This window comes from Panthera onca, chromosome F1 (genome assembly GCF_046562875.1).
Source record: "Panthera onca isolate mPanOnc1 chromosome F1, mPanOnc1 haplotype 2, whole genome shotgun sequence".
Lineage (NCBI taxonomy): Eukaryota > Metazoa > Chordata > Mammalia > Carnivora > Felidae > Panthera > Panthera onca.
Window position 1 is genome coordinate 45,352,949 of NC_138355.1, and position 14,917 is coordinate 45,367,865.

At 52.2% G+C, this 14,917-nt stretch overlaps 1 protein-coding gene across 15 annotated transcripts in view; it reads right to left on the bottom strand.

The window, feature by feature from the left end:
* Positions 1-14,917, bottom strand: part of PLEKHA6 (pleckstrin homology domain containing A6) — a 143,818-nt gene that overhangs the window by 113,570 nt on the left and 15,331 nt on the right. The window lies entirely within an intron of this gene.

The window sequence follows — 14,917 nt, forward strand, 5'->3', positions numbered from 1 at the left end:
GTTACCCAGGCAACCCAGCTGGGAGGCTGCCAGTTACCACGGCAACCCAGCATGGCCGCCAGGCTGCCTTGCTGTGGAAGGTCAGGGGACCAGTCAGGCGACAGAGCCCTGGGATGTTGCCGGCAGGACTGGCCGGGGCCGGGCCTACGTGCCTGAGGGAATTAAGTTCCTGCTGTCAAAGGACCACGTCCCGGTCTCCCTGAGGCGGGTCCCCCAGCTCAGCAGTTAGGAGGCACCAGCCACCAGCCCGCCTCCACCCCCACCCATCGCCCCATTGCCCTAGCCTCATCCCTGCAACCTTTTCTACGGGAGTTTGGAGGGCTTCTCAGACTCAGCCACTGTCCCTCGGCCTAACCCTGGCCCCCTTCTCCCACCTTCCTTTCTGAGCATATCTGGGAGTCAACGGGCATGCAACCTGTGTGTGTCTGCGTGTAGACGTAGCCTCTCCGTGAATTACATTGGCCATAAAAAGGGAGCTGTTATGTTCTAGCATTTACTACGTGCCAGGCACGTTCTAGGGGCCTTGGGCGTGAAGTTCCTCCGCCGACCCGTACAACACACCCATGGTCCCCACCCTGCAGCTAGGGCAGCTGAGACTTGGAGAAGTCAGGGAACTTGTTCCAGGTCGCACAGCGATTAGCTGGCGGAACTAAGGAGTTCAGCTCTGTGGGTCAGCTTCGGAAATTCCTTCGGCTCCTGGCTCCTGCCCCTCCCCCACAAAGCAATCACCCGCTCCAAGGGGACATTTTTCCACATTTATTAAACGATTATTCAGCGTCAGATGGTGCACTCATTATGTCATTTCATTTCGCCCTCCCCTCTGTGAAGGAGGCTATAGTTCCAGTGAGACCCTGCCGAGATCTAGCTTCAGGCCCCTTCCCTGGGAATCCTTTCCTGACTCTCCAGGGACAGTCTCCCACTTTCTTTCTTGGCCACCAACATATGTAGCATATGTCTCTATCGCATACAGGACAATTATTTGCTCACACGTCTGCTCCCTTAACTAGACTGTGAATTTAAAAATCCATTTTTGCAACCTAGTACCTGCCTGGTACATAATGGGCATACGGTAAACATTCGCCAAAAGAAAGCGGCAGGGCCAGGATTCTAAGATTCTGCTCATCTGACTATCAGGGCCATGCTCTATCACCTTACTCTGTCTCGTTCATTCATTCATTCAATCATTCATTCATTCAAAAAGCAGTTACTAGGGCGCCTGAGTCGGTTAAGCCTCTGACTTCGGCTCAGGTCACCATCTCGCAGTTTGTGAGTTCGAGTCCCGCTTTGGGCTCTGTGCTGACAGCTGGGAGCCTGGATCCTGCTTTGGATTCTGTGTCTCCCTCTCTGTCTGCCCCTCTCCGGCTCGCACTCTGTCTCTGTCTCTCTCTCAAAAATAAATAGACATTTAAAAAAATTTTTTTAAAAAAGCAGTTACCAAATAACTGCTACATGCTTGGCTCTGTGCGAAACATCACAAAGACAAAGACGAATTCAAGACTATCTCTAGCTTTGAAGCAACTCAGTCCAGAGGAGCCAGGGGCAAGGCTGAGGACAGGAAATAAATGTCCCCCCCACCCCTGCCACATACCAACAGAAGCTTTCCCTGAGCCCAAACTCTCTTCCATCCAAAGCTCCTATAACCAACCAACATTTATTGAGCACCTGCTATGTGCCAAGGCCCTCAAATCAACCACGGTTTGCGGGGAGGAACCAGGAACTACCAGATAGTAGGAGGAATGACTGATAAGGGACAGGGGACCCAGGGACGTCGAGCTTGTTTGTGCAACTCCGAAAGGCTTTCACACCCGATGTGATAAAGCACTTTCATGTTGCACGGCTTTATGTCCGTACCCACCTCCTATGTTAGCTCAGTTGAACCTCCGTGTTGCAGGCCGGGCAGGAATTATCACTCCCCTTTTCGAGATGAGGAGACTGAAGCTCGGAAGGGGAAGAGCATTGGATTAGAAGGAGGGAACCTGGGTTCTAGACCTCAGCTGTGATGCCAATGAGTCTACACCTGTCAGCACCTCCCCACCCCACCACCCCACCTCTCCAACAGCAGGTTTTCCTTCCCCGCTATGACCTCTTCCATCCTAGACAGTCACAGTTTTAGGCGAGGCAAGCAGGCTTGTGGTCTCTGGGTGGCCCACTGATGCCAATGAGGACCCAGGAACCCAGCAAAATCAGAACAACGACCTCACCACCAGGGGCCAGGGTGAACTTAACAGGCTAATCGCAAGCATCGGGCTGATTAAAAGCAAATTGGGACCTGCGGTTAAGGACTCGGGTTTTCAGGTGATGATGAGCCAGACGGGGTGGATATGGTGATGTCAGAGCTAAACAGGGACCTCGCTTTCTCCATGGAGGGGGTCCTCGACCCTGCAGGCATAAAGCCTGAGCACCCATGAATGCGTATCAGATCAGCATTGATATACCCCACCTTATTTCCTGAATCCACTCCATCAGGACCAACCGTCTAGAGAGACTAAATTCAGTGAGGGAGGCAGATTGGACAGTCACCCTAAATACCATCAGCCCTAAACACACGTTTCCTACTAACCCACCTTGGCTCTGGTCTGACCTTTGAGATAAAGCATCGCCTTCTGATACATTCTGTTCAAATGCACACATCGAACTGACGTTTGTATAATTATCTGCATTTTACAAAGCACTTCCATGTATGTTACTCTTCTAGCGATCAACTAGTTACGTGTGTAGTGATACAAACCCCATTTTTCAGATCGGGAAACAAAAACCTCAGGGATATGAAGTGACTTGTTACAAATCATACAGCCTCTAATTTGGACCAGGATTTGAATCTAATGTCTTCAAATTCCAGACGGGCATCCTTCCCACAACCCGAGCGGGCAGTGTCCCAACTCTCTCTTATTGCTACTTTGGGAGATGCAAATCGGGCTCACAGGAATAAGGAGGGATTGATCAGTACAGACGGACGCAGCGGGGAGGGGGCTCCAGTGGAGTGTCCCGTTGGCAGAAGACGCCAGAGGAGCCAAATCCCCTTCATCCGGGTACCTGCCAGCAGTCCCCAGAAGTGCGACATTCCAGGGGATCATCCTGGGAATGGGGTGTGGCTGCCTCATCACGCTCTGTGCTGGTGGGACCACACCCCAGTAAGTCTCCAGAAAAGCCTGAAAAAGGAAGTGGGGTCACTGGAGGCATGGGGGCACTTAGTCTAGGACAAGGAGACTTGGGGTGCTTGGAGGAGGGAGATCATGATACTGTCTTGAGATATGTGTGTGTTTCGCACAAACCAATTAACGGTAAGATAACGGCAAACACATGTGTCGCTCTGCTTGCCATGATTCTACCTGCTCTGCATAAATGACTTCACCTATCTTTACAAGAAGTCCAGGAAATAGGTAACATTGTTATCTTCATTTTACAGATGGAGAAACTGAGGCACAGAGAGTTTTTTTTTTTTTTTTTAAGTCACTGTCAAGGTCATATTGCTGGTAAATGACAGAGTCCAGATTCAACCCAAATTTCACCCCATAACTGCCATCTTGACAACTGCACTAAACTACCTTTTAAGAAAAGCCAAAATCTCGAACAAATGACAACAGATGGAGTATTCATACTTTATACACCTCTTTTTGGGGCGCCTGGGTAGCTCAGTTGGTTCAGCGTCCAACTTTTGGTTCAGGTCACGATCTCACGGTTTGTGACTTCGAGCCTCACACTGGGCTCTGTGCTGACAGCTCAGAGCCCGGAGCCTGTTTCAGACTCTGTGTCTCCCTCTCTCTGACCCTCCCCCATTCATGCTCAGTCTCTCTCTGTCTCAAAAATAAATAAACGTTAAAAAAAAAATTAAAAAAAAAATAAATCTCACCACTAATCAAACCAATGGGTTAAAACAATGAAGAAGCAAGGGATTAAAGCAATGAAAATGTTTCAATATTCGATGCTGACGCTCGCGTAACAAAATGCGTTCTCAAACACAACTGCAGGGAACGTAAATTAGTAATTTCCAGCCAAGAATTTGGCAAAATACGTCAAAATGTCTTAAAACAGCAATTCCCTGTTGGTGGGAATGCACACTGGTGCAGCCACTCTGGAAAACAGTACGGAGTTTTCCCCAAAAAGTTAAAAACAGCACTACCCTAGGATCCAGTAATCGCATCACAGGGTATTTACCCAAAGAACACAAAAACATTAATTCAGGGGGATACATGCACCCCTGTGTTTATAGCAGCATTATTTACAATAGCCAAGATGTGGAAGCAAGCCGAGTGTCCGTCGACAGATGAATGGATAAAGAAGATGTGGGATATACATACAGTGGATTACAATTCAGCCACAGAAAAGAATGAAGTCTTGCCATTTGCAACAACATGGATGGAGCTAGAGGGTATTACGCTAAGCGAAATAAGTCAGAGAAAGACAAATAACATATGATTTCACTCATATGTGGAATTTAAAAAACAAAACAAACTAGCAAAAGGCAAAAAGAGAGAGAGAGAGAAAAACCAAGAATCAGACTCTTTGCTACAAAGAACAAACTGATGGTTGCCAGAGAGGGGGTGGGCCAGGGAATGGGTGAAATAGGTGATGGGGATTAAGGAGGGCACAGATCGCGATGAGCACCGGGTGATTAAAATAAAAACTTTAAGGGCGCTTGCGTGGCTCAGTCGGTTAAGCGTCCGACTTCGGCTCAGGTCATGATCTCATGGCTCATGGCTTCAAGCCCCACATCCGGCTCTGTGCTGACAGCCCAGAGCCTGGAACCTGCTTCGGGTTCTAGGTCTTTCTCTCTCTCTCTGCCCTTCCCCCACTTGCACTCTGTCTCTCTCTCCTTCAAAAATAAATAAACATTGGGGCGCCTGGGTGGCTCAGTCGGTTAAGCGTCCGACTTCAGCTCAGGTCATGATCTCGCGGTCCGTGAGTTCGAGCCCCGCGTCGGGCTCTGGGCTGATGGCTTGGAGCCTGGAGCCTGTTTCGGATTCTGTGTCTCCCTCTCTCTCTGCCCCTCCCCCGTTCATGCTCTGTCTCTCTCTGTCTCAAAAATAAATAAACGTTAAAAATAAATAAATAAGTAAATAAACATTAAAAAAATAAAAAATAAAATAAAACAGAAACTTTAAAAAAAATAAATAAAATAAATAAAAACACAGCAATTCTATTTCTAGAAAGGTAGCCTAAGGGGGAAAAAATCATTGATATATGTAAAGATTAAGATATTTATATGTTCATTGCAGCATTATTTATAAAAGCAAAAAAACTGAGGGCGCCTGGGTGGCTCAATCGCTTGAGCGACTGACTTCCGCTCACGTCATAATCTCACAGTTCGTGAGTTCGAGCCCTGCACTGGGCTTGCTGTTGTTAGCACAGAGCCTGCTTTGGATCCTCTGTCCCCCCTCTCTGCCCCTCCCCCACGGATGCTCTTTCGCACGCTCTCTCTCTCTCTCTCTCTCTCTCTCTCAAAAATAAACATTAAAAAAATTTTTTTAAATATAAAAGCAAAAAATTGGAAACCCCTAGTTTAACAAGGGGGTCAATTAAACAAATAAATGGAATAGATATATAATGCAACACTAGGAAGTCACTTATGTAAGTGATAAAAATATATATTCTTGGTCCAAAATCTTAATGTATACATGCATATCTTGCTAATATAGTCATGCATCTGTGCATGAATTCGTAAAAACATATAGATATCAAAATGGTAAAATTATATACCAAATCTCTGGGTAATTATGACAATTATGGGTAATTTTAATCTTTTCTCTATATGTGTTTCTATATTTTTTAATGACTATGTATTACTTTTCTACTCAGAATAGTAATTTTTTAAATGTATACACTGGGGCACCTGGGTGGCTCAGTCGGTTGAGCGTCCGACTTCGGCTCAGGTCATGATCTTGCGGTCTGTGAGTTTGAGCCCCGCGTCAGGCTCTGTGATGACAGCTCGGAGCCTGGGGCCTGCTTCGGATTCTGTGTCTCCCTCTCTCTCTGCCCCTCCCCCGCTCATGCCCTGTCTCTCTCTCTCTGTCAAAAATAAATAAACATCAAAAAAATTTTTTTTAATAAATAAATGTATATACTTCATCACATTAATTCTGTGTCTTGGGATTTATCCTAAGGAAATCATCCAAACTGCAGAAAAAGCCTTCTGCACAAAAATGTTCACATCGTATTATTTGCAAAGGGAAAATAAGGCTAACGCCTTATAAGCGTCCAACACAAAACTGGTTACATAAAATACATTACATCCACACATTACTATATGCTATTTTCATGTGAAGAAAACCCTCGGTATCACCATAGGAAACAGAGCTTGACTTGCTTTGTTCTGCTTCAAAGAATCAGAACCAAAGGGCAGACCTTAGAAGTGGGCTGATTTTGATTCCACATAGAATGTTCTAACCACGGAACAGGCTGCCTGGTGAGGTAATGAGCTCCCTGTCGCTGGAGGCTGGTGCTCCCACCTGGAAGGGTACAGAGGGCTCGTCTGGGTGCGGAGGGAGGCTGGGCCAGACAGTCTCTGGGGGGCTTCTGGAGGTGCGGGTGCCAAGCAGGAACCCACCTGAACAGTTGTCAAGGGAAGGGTCCCACTCAGCCGGCCTCAAGTCCTCTTTGTCTCTGTTCCACATTTATTCTAAATGTTTCCTAACCAAAGTGTTCCTTCCTCTCTCAATATGTTTTTAATTGGTCGGGGGCTGGCCTGCCAAAGTCAATCCCACTAGTGCACTGGCCTCCAGACCACCTCAGCCCAGAGCTCAACCCAAGGGGCAAAACCTCTGACAAGCAGGACCCGTTCCCGCAGCCACCGGCCCCTGCCGGTCAGCAAGCTCTCCCTGACGCCCAGTGACAGTCCTCGTCCTCCTGACCCTCCTCTGGGGGGCCCATGTGGATGGGGTCCCTGCCAGGTACCAGTGGCTTCGGGGAACCCCACGACAAGCCAGGGAGGAAGACAGAGAGACCGCAGCTGACCAGGACCGGCTGACACGGAGCTTCCTCACCCTGGGCTGGGCCCCCTCTGGGCTCAGCTTCTCCTGTCCACTGCCCTGGGTCCCAGGAGCTCTCTCGCCTGAGGCCAAGGCCACGGGCGGGGCCTGGGCAGGCCGTGATGTCAGCCTGGGAGCCAGAGCTGGCTGCCGAGCTCCCTGACTTCCTCGGTAATTACTTCATTTACACCGAGCAGGAAGAATCCAACTCAATAATCTAGGCAGACGCGTTAAAAGTAATTATCTGTGTAATGCGTCCTGCACAGTCACCTTCCTGGGAAGATGGGAAAAAAGCTGAACCGGGCGGAAAAAAAAAAAAAAAAAAAGCCCCCATTGTCTCGAGCCTGTGCAGCCGCCCGCCAGGATTAATTACACACCAGAGCTAACACATTTATCACCTCGCCACTGATTGGAAAACCAAGGACTTTTAATAATTCATATCTGCAGCCCGGCTCTCTGCGCCCTTGTGAGGGGACATAGAGAGCCCGTTTTCCATAAGGGAGCCCAGCGATGGTGCCAGGCAGGCTGCCCGGCCCCTCCTGTCACCCCCACCGAGAGATGGCTCCCAGCCTCAGGACACCATCCGGCCCTTCCAGGACCCCACGCAGGCTGTGTAAGAGAGAGGAGCAGTGTCTCTTTGGGACCTCCCTCCCACCTCCTCTCCACCACCAGGATCTGCTCATCTCCTGTCCAAGCTGAAATGCAGCTTCCCTGAGGGGGGAGGCCACAGAAATCCTCCCCAGCTCCCTGCTCCCCGAGAGGGGCCTGGAAGCCAGGATTTGGGGGATTTGTAGGGTGGGTGCCTACGATGCCCCCAAGGCCATCTGGACAGCAAGCTCAAGCAGAGACGTGCCCACAGGGCTCCCACCCCAGCCGGCGTCCAGGAGACCACCCAAACTGCCAGATTGAGGGCGAGGGGTCTCTTGGGATAGGGAAAGACCTGCCAAGCTCAGAAGGCCTCCACCCTCTCTGGCTCTGACTCTGACCCCATCCCTCCCCCCATCTCCCCCTTTCTGCAGCCCTCCCTACCCCTGAGCCCTAGGGCTGGCTCCCTCTGTCCTGGTTCTCCCATCCCTAGCCTTCCCAGGCTCCGGCCCCCTCTCTTCCCTCCCCTGGCTTGTCTGCAGTCGCCAAGAGCATCTCTCTCGCCTCTCTTCTCCCTCTGCCTTCCTATCGAATCCCCCCCCCAACCCCCACCCGATCTCTCACCACCCCTCTCTGCCAGCTCCCCACCTTGCTCCTTTGCGCAGAAGCTCACACAATACGGCTGAGGCCCTGCTAGCTGCAGCCCGACCCCACCGTTACAAACCCATCCCCTTGGGCTCACGTACCAGGCCTCAGCTCCTCAGGTGCTCTCCACTAAACCTGAGATCCCAGAGATCAGATGCCCCTAAGAATCCAAGGGCCTCAGCGGCTCTGGGCCCCCACCCCGGGCCCCCTAAAATACACATGGCCTGGTTCCTCTCCACACGGAGGGAGGTGAGTCCCTGGGGCTGACCCGAGCCTGACCCCTGGACACCCCTCCACCTTTCCTTCCTGCTGGCCTTCAACTCACTTCTAGCAAGATTAGAGGCAAGGTGGGGCTGGCCTCTTTGCTCTAGCCAGGCTGGGGGGGGGGGGGGAGGGGGGCAGTTAGACCCTAGGAAGCTGGCAGCACCAAAGCTGGCCTCACCCAAGAGATGCAATTCAAATGAAAGAAATGCAAACAGCATCAGCCCAGACTGGGGATCCTGGAGGTGGGGGTGGGGGCACAGAGCGGGTTATAATTAGCATCCGCAGCATCCATGATCCCCAAGTGAGGCTGCCAAGAATGAGGGACAGGGAAGGCAGTGGCACCACAGTGCCAGCAGCCCAGACTCACACGGCGGGCGGCTGCCAGCCCTGACCAGAGCACAGCCTTCCTCCTCCCGCCTCATCTATATGATGCATCAGAACAGACTCACCGGCTTCAGAGGTGTGTGCCCCGCGTTGAAAAGCTAGAATTCTCCGGGCCCCAAGGCACCCCTCCCCCAGCTCCGGCCAGCTGGGGTCCTCCTCCCCCGCCCCTCAGGGCCCCCGTCTGAAGAGCGGGGCTCTGGATCTGATCCGGTCTAATCAGTCATCTCTCCGGCTGGCAGGTCCCTGGCGCGGGGAGAGGATGCTGTTGTGACTGCAGGATCCAGCATCTTTCCCAGGCAGAAGCAGCTGGGCATGCTCCATCGGCTCCCGCGGGGATTTCAGGGCCACGTGACTCTCCCTCCCCAAGCTGTCACTTAGGATCAGGAGTAAATAGTCCCTGGAAAGGTTTAACTCCATCAACACCGGCGACAAGCTGCTAACCATCCGTGCTTCCTGGAGCCCAGGAAAGGACGGAGCCCTTGGGCACAGCCTTCCTGGCCTTCCACCACCAGGAAGGGCTGCCCCCCAAAGGCGATCCGGGCGGCCTTCCTCGCGTGAGCTGCATTTTGCTGTTCTCCCACTAGAGTGCAGGGAACCGGAAGGTGTCCAGGGGTCTGGCATCGTGGGGACTCACAAGACCGGCCTGTGGTTGCCTTTCATCTCGGTGGCTGTCCAGCCAAGAGACGGGCACACCTCTGGGTGTTAGGAGGGCTTGGTAGGGGTCCTGGTGCCTTCACGCCCCCTTCCCCCGCCCCCCACAAGGAATTTAAAGAAATAAAGTCTGGAACTGGTTGGACCCCATTACATGACGCCAGGACCTCCCGGGTCCTCAGCCCAAATTGGTCTCCAGTGACCTGGGGCAAGGAGGCCCGCCAAGCCAGGGGGTACCCGTGTTTGCTCAGAGACAGAAGGGAGGGCTTCAGACAATAGGACTGCAGCCCCATTTCTGCTGTAGACAAGCCCATGCCATTGAGAGATCTCTCCCGATCTCTCTCTCTCTTTCCCTGCCTCACTTTCCTTCTCTTCTTCACATTTCTGGAGATGCGGGGAAAAAATAACAGATTCTCTGTGACAGTGCGTAAGTGCAATAGAAACACTGAATTTCACAACCGGGACCAGAAAGATGGGAAGAAAATGGCATATGCCTGCCGGGACGTCCAGCAGGCTCACTGGGTCTCAGTCCCTCCTGCTCCTGAGACCCGGAAGCTACAGACCAAACTGGATGAGCTACGGTGGTCACTGCTTTCTTGTTTTTTAAGTTCATTTATTTATTTTGAGCGACAGAGCACTAGCATGGGAGGGACAGAGAGAAAGGGAGAGAAAGAATCCCACGCAGGCTCTGCACGGTCAGCACAGAGCCCGGCGCAGGGCTCCAACCCACATCCATGAGATCGTGACCCGTGCCGAAACCAAGAGCTGGATGCTCAACCAACTGAGCCACCCAGGCGCCCCTGGGGTCACTTCTGAATAAAGACTACTTCAAGAAGCAGGAGCTAGATGGAGGGCATCTGCAAGGACTCACCCACCTATTATATCTTTTTTGAGTATTTATTATTACAGCAACTTGATTTCAAAAATTAAGCTTCTCTTCACTCAAATACAATGATTCGTCCTTCTCTGTGGGTCTCTTTTAATGTGATTGGAGTACAAGCATCAGTTACCCAACTGAAGCCTTTCTCTTTAAAAAGAATCTGCTATGGAAGGGGCAGGAGCACAGACTTCCCTTCCAGGGTCCAGGAAGAGCCACGTGAGTGGGGAGGGGGATCGTTACAGGGATCTGATCACACCCGAGAGAGAGAGAGAGAGAGAGAGAGAGAGAGAGAGCGCACTACTTTCAACCCCAGAGTAGGCCAGGCCAGAGCTGAGAACCTCAGGTTAGACCAGTATGCACCTGCCTGCAGCCGTGGTGGGGAGGAGGATCCCTAGGTCACCCCTCACCTCTCTCCCAGCCCAGCTGAGATGCTGAGTTCGTCGGCGATGAGAAAGGCACTCAGCTGAAGGGACAGAGAAATCCTGGGTGCAGGCCTGGTGCCAGGTAGTACTGATTAAGCCCAACCCACCTGCCCTGGCTGTCCAGGATTTGGCAAGCCTGCCCAGGACCGGCAGGGGGAGAGCCGGCTTCCAGCCAAAGAAAGACGAGGGGCTCTGGGGGGCATCTCTGGCCTTGAACAGTCAATGGAGCAAAGCAGGGTTGGGGCCAGAGACTGCAGCATCTGGGAGGGAGACAGGCAGGGCGAGGAAGGGGATTAGGACCCCAGCCCCAATCCCACACAATCCTTGGGCAACTGGAAAAGGCAGGAGACGGACAGAAGGGCCTGCTGGGAGGGTTTCCTCTCTGGCAGACAGAGGGCAAAGGCTGCAGACAGATCCTGCGAGAGGTCTGAGCTGGCTCTGCCGAAGTCTCCGGGCGATCTGGGAGGCCCCCGGGGCATGAGAAACCAAAGGGAGGACTTCTGTGGGGGCAGCACCTTTGAGGAGTGGGGTGAGGGACACCTGGCACGAGGAGGGTCTCAGAGTTCCAGCAAGGACACGCAGAGGAGCCAAGAAAATAAACTCCCTTTACCAAGTCTACACTCTCTCCCTGAGCCCAGCAGTGGAGAAGCAAGACTCCTGTGACACTCAGGTGGGGAGGGCGTGAGGAGGAGGCATGAGGAGGAAGGATCCTGAAGAAAGCGCCCTTAGAATCCAGGCCCCCAGGCTCAGGGGGGGCAGGTCCAGAACTCTGGGCCACTATGAGTCGCTCAGCACAAGCACACGGTCCTCCTGGCCTTTTGAAGGTCATCACAGTCTCAGTGGCCATGAAATTGACGGACTTGTTGCCCCTCGGATATGTCTTACCCATTCTTCACCCCAGCCGCGTCCACACGGGCCTCTCTCTCTGCCGGAAGTACCAAATGGGGGGAAGAAAAGGGAGCCCCCTGTGGTGAGCTACTTTTGAGGACCTACTGAGTTCCAATTCCAGTTCCTCCCCTTAACCAACTGAGTGACTTGGAACAAGTTCCTTGGCTGCTGAATCTGTTTTTTCATCTGCAAATGGGGTTTCTCTTCCCTGAGCCCCCCCCCCTCCCCATTGCATTCAGTACCTGTTCTCATCTGTCTCATTTTACTGTTCTGGGATATTTTGTGCCCCCCCCCCCCCCCCACTGCCGAGAGCAGAGCTAGTCAGTTCACTAAGTATGAGGTTTGTTCCCCCTGTGACTCCTCTCCTTGTCCTGTCTGGGTTCTGGAGACAACAAAGCCCAACTTCCGGGGTGCCGCCTCCTCCGGGGCCTCACGGGTTGGGGTCTATGTGATGACTCCCATGAGCACCTGGGGCCAGAGCCCCGGGCTTCTGGATCCTGCCTTCCACAGCCCCTGGCGCAGCACTGAGCAGCCCATGGAAGAGCAGAAGGCACTGCTGGCGTGACCGCCCATTCTGGCGCCTCCTTAGACATGGAAGAAGTGACAGCCGCTGGGTGAGGCTCCCTGGGACGGAGGAGGTGCGGGGCCCACGGGGGCACCGGTGTCAGGGGGTGCGGGACAGAAGGGGCCCAGATTGGGAACAAAGGTCATCGGGCTCTGCAGAAAGCATCACTGCCGTGCCTCCCTCCCTGCCAACTTTGGGGAAAAGGAGAGGCACTCTGGGAGACGGAATTGGCAAGCTCCACAGCTGGCTGCCTTAGCAGGAAGCGGGGGAGGAGTCAAGGGCCAGAGAAAATCAGGAATGGGTGTAACACACCCAGATCTCTAAGCGTTTGAAAGGAGTCTACCAGATCCAGAGTGGTTGACCTGTGGCGGAGGACGGTCGAGATGGTTCTGGAGTGAATCTGTGGGTCACCACTGAGCAAACGCTGCAAGGCCTTGGCCGGGCTGATCACGTGTGCTTTGGCGCCCTCTTCTGGATTCACGTGATACACGCACACTGGGGGTATTGCTGGGGGTTTTACCCACATTTTAACACTTGGCCTTTGCTCTTCTCTCTGAACCACCCTTCCTGTGACACCCTCAAAACCGCAGGCACACTTGAGCAATGACATCAGTTGTGGACACCACGAGAGTCACCTCCCAGACACCATGAAGGGAAAGGCTTACTGACACATAATTATATTCGTCCGGTCCTGGGCAAATGTCAATGTTTGCTCATTGAAATTTGACCCCTCCACGCTAGAAGGAAAAAGAAAATAGCTTCCCGAGTTGTCTGTATATCTGACTTTCATTATTATGCCTTGGGACCCATGTCTGGAGTCCTCAGGGTCTCCAACTCGCCCACCAACCAAAGGTCCCAAACCTCGGTAGGGATTTGATCATGCAGGGAACCATGAAAATGAGAGGGCCAGAGTCATTCACTCATTCACTCACTCACTCACTCACTCACGCAGTCGGGGTTTCCTGAGCACCTCCCTTGCCTGAGCCCGGCACCAAGGATTCCAGAGACAGCTGTGGCATCTCTGTGGCGTTACGCTAGGCACACAGCCTGTGAAATCAAGCAGACGTGGGGCTGAATCCCAGCTTTGCTTTCCACAAGCTTCATGACACTGAAGGGTTTTTTTTGCTCAGCGTTAAAGCTCAGTTTTAAGTCTCTATAGCCTCCTTCCGTGCTGAAACAGTTAGGGTTGTTAGCGCCTCCCTCCCAATGCTATCGTGAGGACTGAATGAGATCGCGTAGTAAAGCTCAGCTCTCAGAGAGGCCACTGCTGCTCCTGACGCATGGGGTGACCACCAAGTCTGGGAACAGACGCGAACGCTTAACAGCTTGTTGCCAGTTCATTGCGACGCATGATGAAATGATACTGTGTTTCCAGACTTTATGGCCACCCTATGTGTGCCCTGCCTTCGACCGGCTTTCAGTCTAGCCCTGTGGTTCTCAAAGTGTGGTCCCCGGACCAGCAGCATCACCATCACCTGGGAAACCTGTCAGAAGGGCAAATTCTCAGACCTTCTGAATCAGAAACTCTAGGGCTAGGGCCAATCTGTTTTAACAAGCCCTCCGGGTGATTTCGACGCACACTCAAGTTAGTGAACCACCAATCTAGGGAAAATAACACACATGTAAACAGTTACAACACCGGTGGGCTTCCCTAAAGGAGTGATGTCATGGGCCGAGTTTTCAAAGAAAGGCAAGTATTCACAGGTGGACACAAGCCCTGTGAGAGGAGAGATTAGCACTTGCAAAGGCTGGGAGGCATGGAAAAGAGGTATGTGTTGAGGGAACCACAAATGATCTGGTCTGGCAAACTGGGGAGTATGGGAGGTGAAGTCAGAGCAGGAAGGTAGGAAACCAGATTATGAAGCCCTTTGAAGTACCTGAGTAAGGAATTTCGATTTTATCTTGTAACTGACAGAAGCATGAAAGGTTTTTTTGTTTTGTTTTGTTCTTTTTTTTTTTTTTCTTGGAGTGACAAGGGGCAGGGGGAGGCGGGCACTGGGGATCCGAAATGGACTCTGTGCGGACAGCAGACAGCTCAGCGCGGGGCTCCAACTCACGAACCATGAGATCAAGACCTGGGCCAAAGTCGGACGCTTAACCGACCGAGCCACCCAGGCTCCCAAGCATGAACGGTTTTTAAAGCAGAATGATGTGACCAAAGCTGCACTCAGCAAAGAAGCATTTGTGCGGCAGTATGGCCTGGAGGCAGGAACACCAGTCGGGAACCTGCTAGAATGATCCAGGTGAGAGCCCATGTGGGCATGAAGTCAGGCTGTGACCATGAAAGAGATTTAGGAGGAGAATTGCCAGGCAGTGGGGCTTGAGGCTGTCTTGGAGGGATCTCCTCTGGTGTCGCTTCTTTATTTTTATCTTTTTAAGTTTATTTATTTTTAGAGAGAGGGAATCCCAAGCAGGCTCCACACTGTCAGTCCAGAGCCCCACACAGGGCTCGAACTCACGGACCGTGAGATCAGGACCTGAGCCGAAATCAAGAGTCAGTCGGTCACTTAAGCAACTGAGCCACCCAGGTGCCCCTCTGGTGGCACTTTCTGAGAAAGACGGAACTGGTGTTGGCGAAGAAAAGGTGAGGAGCTCGTGATGCTCCGGGCTGGTAGCCGGAGGCGTCAGTGACGCCTGTGTGGTTTACCTCCCAACATTTCCATTCATT